The sequence below is a fragment of the Dermochelys coriacea genome, chromosome 13 (genome assembly GCF_009764565.3).
Source record: "Dermochelys coriacea isolate rDerCor1 chromosome 13, rDerCor1.pri.v4, whole genome shotgun sequence".
Lineage (NCBI taxonomy): Eukaryota > Metazoa > Chordata > Testudines > Dermochelyidae > Dermochelys > Dermochelys coriacea.
Window position 1 is genome coordinate 18,974,178 of NC_050080.1, and position 10,633 is coordinate 18,984,810.

At 43.3% G+C, this 10,633-nt stretch overlaps 1 protein-coding gene across 3 annotated transcripts in view; it reads left to right on the top strand.

The window, feature by feature from the left end:
* The window catches only part of ZMYND8 (zinc finger MYND-type containing 8), a 128,594-nt gene that overhangs the window by 16,589 nt on the left and 101,372 nt on the right, over nucleotides 1-10,633 (top strand). The gene's annotated exons all lie outside the window — the stretch shown is intronic.

Genomic DNA, 10,633 nt, shown 5'->3' on the forward strand with positions numbered 1-10,633 from the left:
ATTGGAAAACAGATATTTTGTAAGGTAAATTTTATAAATATGGTAAAGGTGTAAGATTAAACCATATGGTAATTTTTTTTAATGCAGTTATATACTGGTTAGGGGTTTTATGGTGGTTTTTTTAAATTGCATTTGTGGTTATTTAGCTCTTTATAACAGACACTGGAGCTTACCTTCAGTGTGAATTTAGTAGTAAAGAAATGTGCCACATTGCAGCCAAAATCTGCCATTTGTAGAACAGGTATGCCACAGTCAGTTACATTGCAAACTTCCATTCCTTACCCCTCAAGATACATGAACACTATTGTGGATTAAACAAGAATGCAGTTTTCATGACCCATTCAATCCTTGCACTCTAGACAAAGGGTCTCCAAACTTTGAGACGAGGGCCATATTAGATTTTTGAAGGGGCTTTGTCGGCCGAAGCAATTGTGAAAGAAATTAAATATATGCAAAATGGTTAAAAAAACCACTACTCTACTGTGTCAGTGTTGCATTAAATTCTAAATCGGGTATAAAAGTTAATCGATGCAGGTACTGTAAGTTGGCTCCCTTTTTGGCTCTGCTCTGCCCTGCCCTGTGCCTGCTTCCTTCTCCTTGTGCCTGCTAGGCATGTCTGCTCTGCTGAAGAAAATGACAAAGGATTGAAAGTTTGGCTGTACTTTGGTAAGAGAAGCTCCAGGTTCCCATTGTTGGTTGGGAATGTTTGGTTCTATTAGTGCTGTAGTTAAAATTTAACCATTATGAAATTGTTAATTTCCATCTTCTTTACTCCATTTATTGGAGATGTAATTAAGCATCTGGCTTGTATTTTTACTCTAAGGCAGGGGTCTGTGTCTGCTCGGCTGCAGCAGCAACTCTTCCCTAAGTTGGTTCCCCTTTTGGGGGGACACTGGCTCCCGGGGGCACTCACCCCACTGCACAACTCAGCTGAGCTACCCCCTCCACCCTGCGTGAGCTGCTGCCGACAGCCCCTCCCCCTACCTGCTCGAAGTGGCTACTCAGCCGTTTGCTTCTCCCCTGTTGGTTGGAGGGCCAGACAAATGGAAGCCGAGGGCCGAATCTGACCCATGGACCGTAGTTTGGAGACCCCTGCTCTAGACTGCTCGCAAGGGTGTTAATACCAATTGCAGGGAGCAGATTGAGACTGGTGGTGGTGGCACTCTAGTCTACCCTTGCTTTCTGTTTTCATTGAATTCTAAGCTTTCATTAACATATCCCTCCCTCCCCCAAGATTCTAGTTGCAGGTATTTTGTTTTCAAAGTGAACTGATGCATTGCTGACTCTAGCAGAGTGAAACAATAGTTGTAAAGGCCAAATGCTAAAATGCTCCCCACCTTCGTGATAGGAATGGAAAGTCTGAAGCCCAGCCAAACCATCATGGATGAGCAGAGCAAGCCATATAGGAGGACTTAACCTAGAGGAATCTGGTGGCAAACCAGGAAAAGTACAAAGGAATGGCCAGTACTAGTAATTTTTATGTCATGGCAGTGCCCAAAGGCCTCAGTCAGGATCTGAGTTACATATGCATGTGTACACATGATCCCTGTCTTGAAGAGCCTTCAGTCTAGGACAGTGGTTCCCAAACCTGTTCCACTGCTTGTGCCGGTTTGGTTACTTGCCGCGTCCGCAGGTTTGGCCGATCGCAGCTCCCAATGGCTGTGGTTCGCTGCTCCAGGCCAATGGGAGCTGCTGGAAGTGGCGCGGGCTGAGAGACATACTGGCCGCCGCTTCCAACAGCTCCCATTGGTCTGGAGCAGCAAACCACTCTGCCACAGGTCCTTCCCCCACTCCATTCCTTCCCACCCCCTTCCCTTAGCATGCACTGGCCTTGCTCCTCCCCAGCCCCCAGAGCCTCCTGCACTCCACGAAACAGCTGATCAGGAAGTGTGGGGAGAAGTGGGAGGTGGTGATCGGCAGGGCTGCCAGTAGGTGAGAGGAGCTGGGAGCGGGTTGGGGGAGCTGATGGGGGGCTGCAGACATACTATTGTGGTTCTTTGGCAATGTACATTGGTAAATTCTGGCTCCTTCTCAGGCTCAGGTTGGCCACCCTGGTCTAGTTGGTGCCATTGCTGCCCCCTGGTGGTCAGAAGATGCATCTACAGCCCAGTTTGAATGAGTGATGTTTGAGCTAGGCTATAGGGATGCATGAGAGGGCTGACAAATGCATGTCATGTGAATTGTGTGATCCTTGGCTGCCATAACTCAGTCCGGAGAGGGAGCATAAGCAGCTCCCATTAATCTCAGTGGAACGTTAACTCTGAATCATAAGGGTGAGAATTTTAAATTCAGCATTGTTTTTTCACTGTTTAGCATTTTAGCAGAAGTATCCAGCTACTTCGGAGTTTTGTGTGAATTTGAGGATTGGGGCAGTACATGAGAAGAGTACCTCTGATTTTCTGCCTGAGCAATTATGATGATTTATGTGGTTCCTGTCCTCTAGGAACTGAGATAACTATTGCCATTAAAAGGGTTTTTTTTAAATGTTCCAATTCAAAACAATTAATGTAGCTACTACATTGGCAGTCCTTGACTGTTGGTGTAATTTTTTTTTTTTACATTTTAAATAGGTCTCTACCATAATATTGTTGTAGGGGGAAGTGGACACAGTAGCATTCATTTGCATTACTTAGTAGTAATGAAATTCAGATAATAGTATTTGTCTGGATCATGTTTATGTAGGATTACAATGTTTGGAGAAATCCAATATCCAGAATGAGCTAGATGTTATCTAATTACCTTTTTGCATTCCATGCAGGAGAGCCAATTATGGTTTACAAATACCTGAGGGCATTCCATAAAGACACAGGAGGAATTTCACAACAAGGGCAAAATGCAGGGGGAGGAGCTGAGCTGGAATGGAGAGGTGTAGGTCAAAGATAACCTGCATGACAAAAGTGAAAACTGAATTAAATTCCAGTTTCTGGGCTAAACTCATCCTTTACCAGCCTGTGGACAAATGATGCATAAAAGTGATTTTGACTTTTTGTTTTGTTTTGTTTTAAATGAGTCCCTCTTCCCTTCCCCCGCTTGTGAAATCCTCTTGGTACTTCCTGATTCACTGACTATACCCCAGAATGTAGCATCTTGTGACCTCACAGATAGCATGGTTTCAATAAGCCTTCTAGCACTTGGTATGTTGCATTCTGGGATCTCTTCAGAAACTGGGAAGTATCAAGAGGATTACACAGAGGAGAAATAATTCTTTACAAAAACCAAAATCAACACACAGGTAAACTCATAATTGCGTCTGAATGAACCACAAAGCCTGATATATGGGACTTGGTATAGAAATCTGCTGAATTCAGTTTTAATTTTGCTTTGCACTCTTTGTACAGTTACAATGTTGTATACAATGCAACTACTCCTATGGACCCAATAGAGTCTCTGGCCCTTCCGCACCCTATGTGACTTATAGAGTTATGCAAGCATATTGCAGTTTTAAGAACAAAGTCAAATGCATTGAATAAAAGAGCTTGAATATTAGTACACAATTCAAGATTGCTACTTATGTAGTCTAACTAATGAAGGTAGTCATTCTGAGCTACTGCTCGTTACCTTATTAACAGATAGCCACAGATAACAACTCAGTACCCCCACTGTCTCTTTCCCTACTTCTTGTCTCCACCCTTTTAGAACAATGGCCTTGATAAGGGCATAAACACCTTCACAGCAAGCCCAACGCTGACATAGTTTTTCACTGGGGCCTTGTCTACACTGCCACTTTACCCCTAAGAAGAAACACCCCCCTAATCGCAGCAAGTTTCAGTGCTGTAAAGTGCCAGTGTAGACAGTGCACCAGCTCTGGGAGTTGTACCCCTTGCTCCCAGCGCTGGTAGTTACTCCCCTCATGGAGGTGGGGTTGTCTTGTTTTTTTTTAGAGCAGTGAGAGAGCTCTCTCCCAGCACTCTGCCGCTACTACGCAGGCTGCAGCAACGCTTTAACGTTGGCAATGTAGACTAGCCCTGGGTTGAGCTCAGGAAAGTATTTCATCATAGTCACCAGGTACCAATTAGTAGTAAGAAGGCTTAACAAACATTGAGTACATATCAGACAGTGCAAGAAAAGAGTATATCACCATCTTCTGCAAAAAGAAACTCCATAGGTACTGAAATGAATATAATAGTGTGTGCATAAGCTAGTTAATGACAATGAAATGCATGCTAATGGCGGGCGGCCAGCCTTCCACTTCTGTTGTGAAGCCAGGTCTCCTGCATCAGGGAAAGGCCACAAGTAGAAGAAGTGCTTGTTCTCAGTTTTATATTGCAAACTCATTATCTGCTTCAGTCCATCCACAAACATGGAAAAGACAAGGTCCCAGCCCCTAGGATTTTAGTGTCGCTTAGGCATGTGCAATACATTACAAATACCAGAAAGCATGGAAACATTGATGGAGATATAAGAAACTTTGTGAAAGTGGTTTTATGATGTATTTGGTGGAGGAGAGGAAGAATGATTGGCACACAGGGCATAAGAGGCTGTTCCAAGTGTAGTGGTGGCAAGAGGGAAAGTGTACAGCCCAGAGTGAGAGAAGGAGACAAGGGAAGTAATTAGGAAAGAGGATTGGGAATAATATAAAATGAAGAGGAGGAACTGCAGGTGTGAAAAGCCTTGAAAGTCACACCATAGCTTACATTTACCATGAGTAAAGAAGACAAGAAATTGGTGACGAGATTAAAACTGGGGATGAGCTGGTCATGATTTGTAGAGGTTGGTGATGAAGTCAGAGATTGGGAGAGGGAAGATTATGGTAGCAGTATATATTTTCTGTTACCAATCCTTGTAATTTTTATTACATGGTTTATGATACTTTAGTGCGATTCTTAAAGACTCCAGCTCCTGCAGTCTTTTGAATACATAAGAATCTCCACTTTTATTTAAAAAAAGAAAAAGTAAGTTTATGGCTTTTCATGGTTCCAGAGAAATGCTTGAAAACATGTAGCCTGAAGGATCAAAAATTACAAGGTAAATGAAAATAATCCAAAATGTATCTTATTTAATTTATAAATTTTAAAACAAAAACCAATCTCATGATTGTTGATGACCCTGATTTATGATTTTTGAATGCTATAGCATGTGTATTTTGCATAGACTTGGAGCGGGAAGTCCAGAAAGGAGGTGGTTACAGAAGTCTAGACAAGGTTTAGCCAACACACAGAATGAGTTTTAGCAGTAGAACTGGAAAGGAAAGGACAGACATTTAGAAAGATTCTCATGCAAAAAAAATCCCCAAATGTCCAAAGACATGGTTGAGGTGTTTGTTTGCTTGTTTTTTTAACATAGAAATCTTGGAATCAAGATTTGTGAATAAATTGGAGCCTTAATCACCAGCATATAAAATAATTAATTAATTGTAAAACATTGTCAAGAGAGATGTCAGCTTTTCTTGGAAGGACCCACCCAGTATTCTAACACCTACATGGGTTAATGGAAAATAAAATCAGATGTGCCCTCACACATAGACTAATGATGCACTGGTATAATAGCATTGGAGCCAGAGTGTTCACTCACAGTCAGTCAGTGCCAAACCACTCTTTTCTGCCTGAGGAGTTTCTCCCCAACTTGGATATTCCTGTTTCTGTACAAGATATCCTATTACGTGCAGGACAGGTCCTCCACGGGGCCTCAGAATCCTTTGCACTGGCTGCTGCAGCACCTTCTTTAAAACACCACTGCAGCTAGGAGTCTAGCATGCTTTGCAGATTTAAATATGTTTTTGGCAAATGACTGAGCATGAACAGAGACCTCCTTTAAGAGGAGGACCTGAGGCATATTATTTCAACATATGAAAATTTCTGCTGAGAACTATTATTCTCTTATGCCCTGCTTTAATAACATGGCAAATACTTTTAACACCTATTACAAATAAATAAATAAAATCAGCCTCTCCAGTCTGCATACTTAATCTGCAGTGAGACAAGAAAGAATCAGTGAGAGCCAGAACAAACAAACCAAACCAAACCAGACGTGTTACAAAAATATTGTCCAGATAGACAAGTGAATGTACATCTGGCCACTAGAGAATGTACATCTCTCTAGCTCGGTGGCAAATCAGCTCATCTCAGTCACGTGGCCTAGGCAGACTCTCTTTCTGGGCTTCTGACAAAAGTACCAGCTCCTCCAGCAGGTCATATAGCTGAGCCTCTGGCAGTAATTCTAGAAATGCAGGAGCTCTAGAGTCACCTCTAGACACCTTTAGTGGGATTTTTAAAACAGGAGCTCCAGGGTGGGGACAATTTGGAAACTGCTGCTTAGATTGCAAATCTCTAGCTCTAGCCATGATCTATATGCAGTTACTGGCACTGCAGCTTGTTCAGAATAAAATGGGGAAGGGGAACAATCTCTGTCAGGAGAAGATACTGAATTAGCGTTTAGAATTCCATGTTCAGAAGACAGGCCTCTTGCTCAGAGACTTTGAAACCCCAAGTCAGTCTACAAGCCTTTTAATGCTAGAGAAATGTAATGTCCTCCCTCTCCCCTTTCTGCTTTTCCATTGGGAATGTGACTCCTCTTCCATTGTGTGTGTGTGTGTGTGTGTGTGTGTGTGTGTGTGTCTCCTCTCACACACACATACACAGGACGACCTGTCTGTCACCCGCTGGTCCGTCTCTCCTTTCCTTCTGGGTTTTTAATCCATTAGGCTTCTCTTCTGAGGCTGTGAACAACCCACTTATTTCCTTATGAAGTGTATATCTCCCCCCCCAACACCTCTTCCCTATTGGCTCTCTTTTACTTTTATTTCCAATTGTATTTCTCATTATAGGTTGGGGGATTGGAGGCCTGTCTCAGGCTGCTGCAATTTTCTCTGCTTGAATGAGACCTCTGCCAGTGTTAGAAAGAAGGTGTGGTGTTTGGGGCTCTCCAGGAAACACTCCTCTTGCCCATATTGGGCAGAGTTTCTGGAGGTCTCTGGAGGATGGCACTCCCTGCCTTTGGTAGGTGCAGCCAGTGGTCCTCTTAGGACAGGGGTGGGCAAACTTATTGGTCCGAGGGCTACATCTCGGTGGGGAAATTGCATGCAGGGCCATGAATGTAGGGCAAGGGGTTGGGGTGTGAGAGGGGGTGCAGTGGGCAGGAAGGGGCTCAGGGCAAGTGGTTGGGGCGGAGGAGGGGTGCAGGATGTATGAGGGGGTTCAGGGCAGGGGGTTGGGGTGCAGGGTGCAGCAGGAAGCTCAGGGAAGGGGGTTGGGGTGCAGGAAGAGGGCGGGGTGCAGCAGGGGGTTGGGGTGCAGGGAGGGTGTAGCAGGGGGCTCAGGGCAGGGGGTTGGGGTGCAGCAGAGGTTGGCTCCAGCCCAGCACTGCTTACCTGGAGTGGCTCTGGGGTGGCAGCGGTGTGCGCTGGGGCCAGGGCAGGCTTCCTGCCTGCCTGCCCTGGCCTGTGCCACTTCTGGATGTGGCTGCCACGACATTCCTCTGGCCCCTGGTGGGGGCGGGAGGGGGCAGAGGGCTCCACGCGCTGCCTTTGCCTGTAGGTACCTCCCCCAAAGCTCCGATTGGCCACGGTTCCCTGTTCCTGGCCAGAGGGAGTGAACCTAACAGGTAATGATCTAGTGATCTCTCTCCTACCACCTATCTTCACCCTCTGACAAACAGGCTAGGGACACCATTCCGTACCCATCCTGGCTAATAGCCATTAATGGACTTAACCTCCATGAATTTATCCAGTTCTCTTTTAAACCCTGTTACAGACCTAGCCTTCACAACCTCCTCAGGCAAGGAGTTCCACAGGCTGACTGTCCACTGAGTGAAGAAGAATGTCCTTTTATTTGTTTTAACCTGCTACCCATTAATTTCATTTGGTGGCCCCTAGTTCTTATATTATGGGAACAAGGAAGTAACTTTTCCTTATTCACTTTCTCCACACCACTGATGATTTTATATACCTTTATCATATCCCCGCTTAGTCTCCTCTTTTCCAAGCTGAAAAGTTCTAGCCTCTTTAATCTCTCCTCATATGGGACCCATTCCAAACCCCTAATCATTTTAGTTGCCCTTTTCTGAATCTTTTCTAATGCTAGTATATCTTTTTTGAGATGAGGGGACCACATCTGTATGCAGTATTCAAGATGTGGGCATATCATGGATTTATATAAGGGCAATAAGATATTCTCTGTCTTATTCTCTATCCCCTTTTTAATGATTCCTAACATCCCGTTTGCTTTTTTGACTGCCGTTCCACACTGTGTGGACGTGTTCAGAGAACTATCCACGACGATGCCAAGATCTTTCTCCTGATTAGTTATAGCTAAATTAGCCCCCATCATATCGTATGTATAGTTGGGGTTTTTTTTCCAATGTACATTACTTTACATTTATCCACATTAAATTTCATTTGCCATTTTGTTGCCCAATCACTTAGTTTTGTGAGATCTTTTTGAAGTTCTTCACAATCTGCTTTCATCTTAACTATCTTAAGCAGTTTAGTATCATCTGCCACCTCAGTGTTTAACCATTTCTCCCAATCATTTACGAATAAGTTGAATAGGATTGGTCCTACAACTGACCCTTGGGGAATACCACTAGTTACCCCTCTCCATTCTGAAAATTTACCATTTATTCCTACCCTTTGTTCCCTGTATTTTAAGCAGTTCTCAATCCATGAAAGGATCATCCCTCTTATCCCATGACAACTTAATTTATGTAAGAGCCTTTGGTGAGGCTTTCTGGAAATCTAAACACTATGGCGACTGGATCCCCCTTGTCCACATGTTTATTGACCCCCTCAAAGAACTCTAATAGACTAGTGAGACACAATCTCCCTTTACAGAAACCATGTTGACTTTTGCGTGACAATTTACGCTTTTCTATGTGTCTGACAATTTTATTCTTTACTATAGTTTCAACTAATTTGCCCGGTACTGATGTTAGACTTACCGGTCTGTAATTGCCAGGATCACCTCTAGAGCCCTTCTTAAATATTGGCATTACATTAACTATCTTCCAGTCATTGGGTACAGTAGCTGATTTAAAGGATAGGTTACAAACCATAGTTAATAGTTCTGCAATTTCACGTTTGAGTTCTTTAGAACTCTTAGGTGAATGCCATCTGGTCCCGGTGACTTGTTACTGTTAAGTTTCTCAATTAATTCCAAAACCTCCTTTAGCAACACTTCAATCTGTGACAGTACCTCAGATTTGTCACCTACAAACGACGGCTCAGGTTTAGGAATCTCCTTAACATCCTCAGCCGTGAAGACTGAAGCAAAGAATTCATTTAGTTTCTCCGCAATGACTTTATCATCTTTAAGTGCTCTTTTTGTATCTCGATCGTCCAGGGGCCCCACTGGTTGTTTAGCAGGCTTCCTGCTTCTGATGTACTTAAAAAACATTTTGTTATTACCTTTTGAGTTTTTGGCTAGCTGTTCTTCAAACTCCTTTTTGGCTTTTGTTATTACATTTTTACATTTAATTTGGCAGTGTTTATGCTCCTTTCTATTTACCTCAGTAGGATGTGACTTCCACTTTTTAAAAGATGCCTTTTTATCTCTCACTGCTTCTTTTACATAGTTGTTAAGCCACGGTGGCTCTTTTTTAGTTCTTTTACTGTGTTTTTTAATTTGGGGTATACATTTAAGTTGAGCCTCTATTATGGTGTCTTTGAAAAGTGTCCATGCAGCTTGCAGGGATTTCACTCTAGTCATTGTACTTTTTTAATTTCTGTTTAACTAACCTCCTCATTTTTGCATAGTTCCCCTTTCTGAAATTAAATGCCACAGTGTTGGGCTGTTGAAGTGTTCTTCCCACTACAGGAATGTTAAATGTTATTATATTATGTTCACTGTTTCCAAGCGGTCCTGTTATAGTTACCTCTTGGACCAGATCCTGCGCTGCACTCAGGACTAGATCGAGAATTGCCTCTTCCCTTGTGGGTTCCTGTACCAGCTGCTCCAAGAAGCAGTCATTTAAAGTATCGAGAAATTTTGTCTCTGCATTTCATCCTGAGGTGAAATGTACCCAGTCAATATAGGGATAATTGAAATCCCCCACTATTATTGAGTTTTTTATTTTAATAGCCTCTCTAATCTCCCTTAGCATTTCATCATCACTATCACTGTCCTAATCAGGTGGTCGATAATAGATCCCTACTGTTATATTCTTATTAGAGCATGGAATTACTATCCATAGAGATTCTATGGAACATGTGGATTCGTTTAAGATTTTTTATTTCATTTGATCCTACATTTTCTTTCACATATCGTGCTACTCTCCCCCCCATTACCTGTTCTGTCCTTCCGCTATATCTCTTTCACTTGTTTTTCTTTCTCTTTCTGCTCTCATCCTTTCCCCCTAACCCCATCCCAACCCGCTTCCCCATTGTCTCGTAAGATCTTCAAAGCATTGTACTGGCCAAATGCTAGCTCAGGGGTGCCTAGGGTGACCAGATGTCCCAATTTTATAGGGACAGTCCCCATATTTGGTGCTTTGTCTTATATAGGTGCCTGTTACCCCTTACCCCCGTCCCGATTTTTCACATTTGCTATCTGGTCACCCTAGGGGGGCCCAACATATGGCTTGCGGACTGTACATGGCCCATCAGTGAATTTCATAAGGCCCACGGCCTGCTTCATCACAATTTATTAGTGGCTGATTCATTATCATTTTGTTGTCCTATGTCTCTCGCTTTGAGACAAAC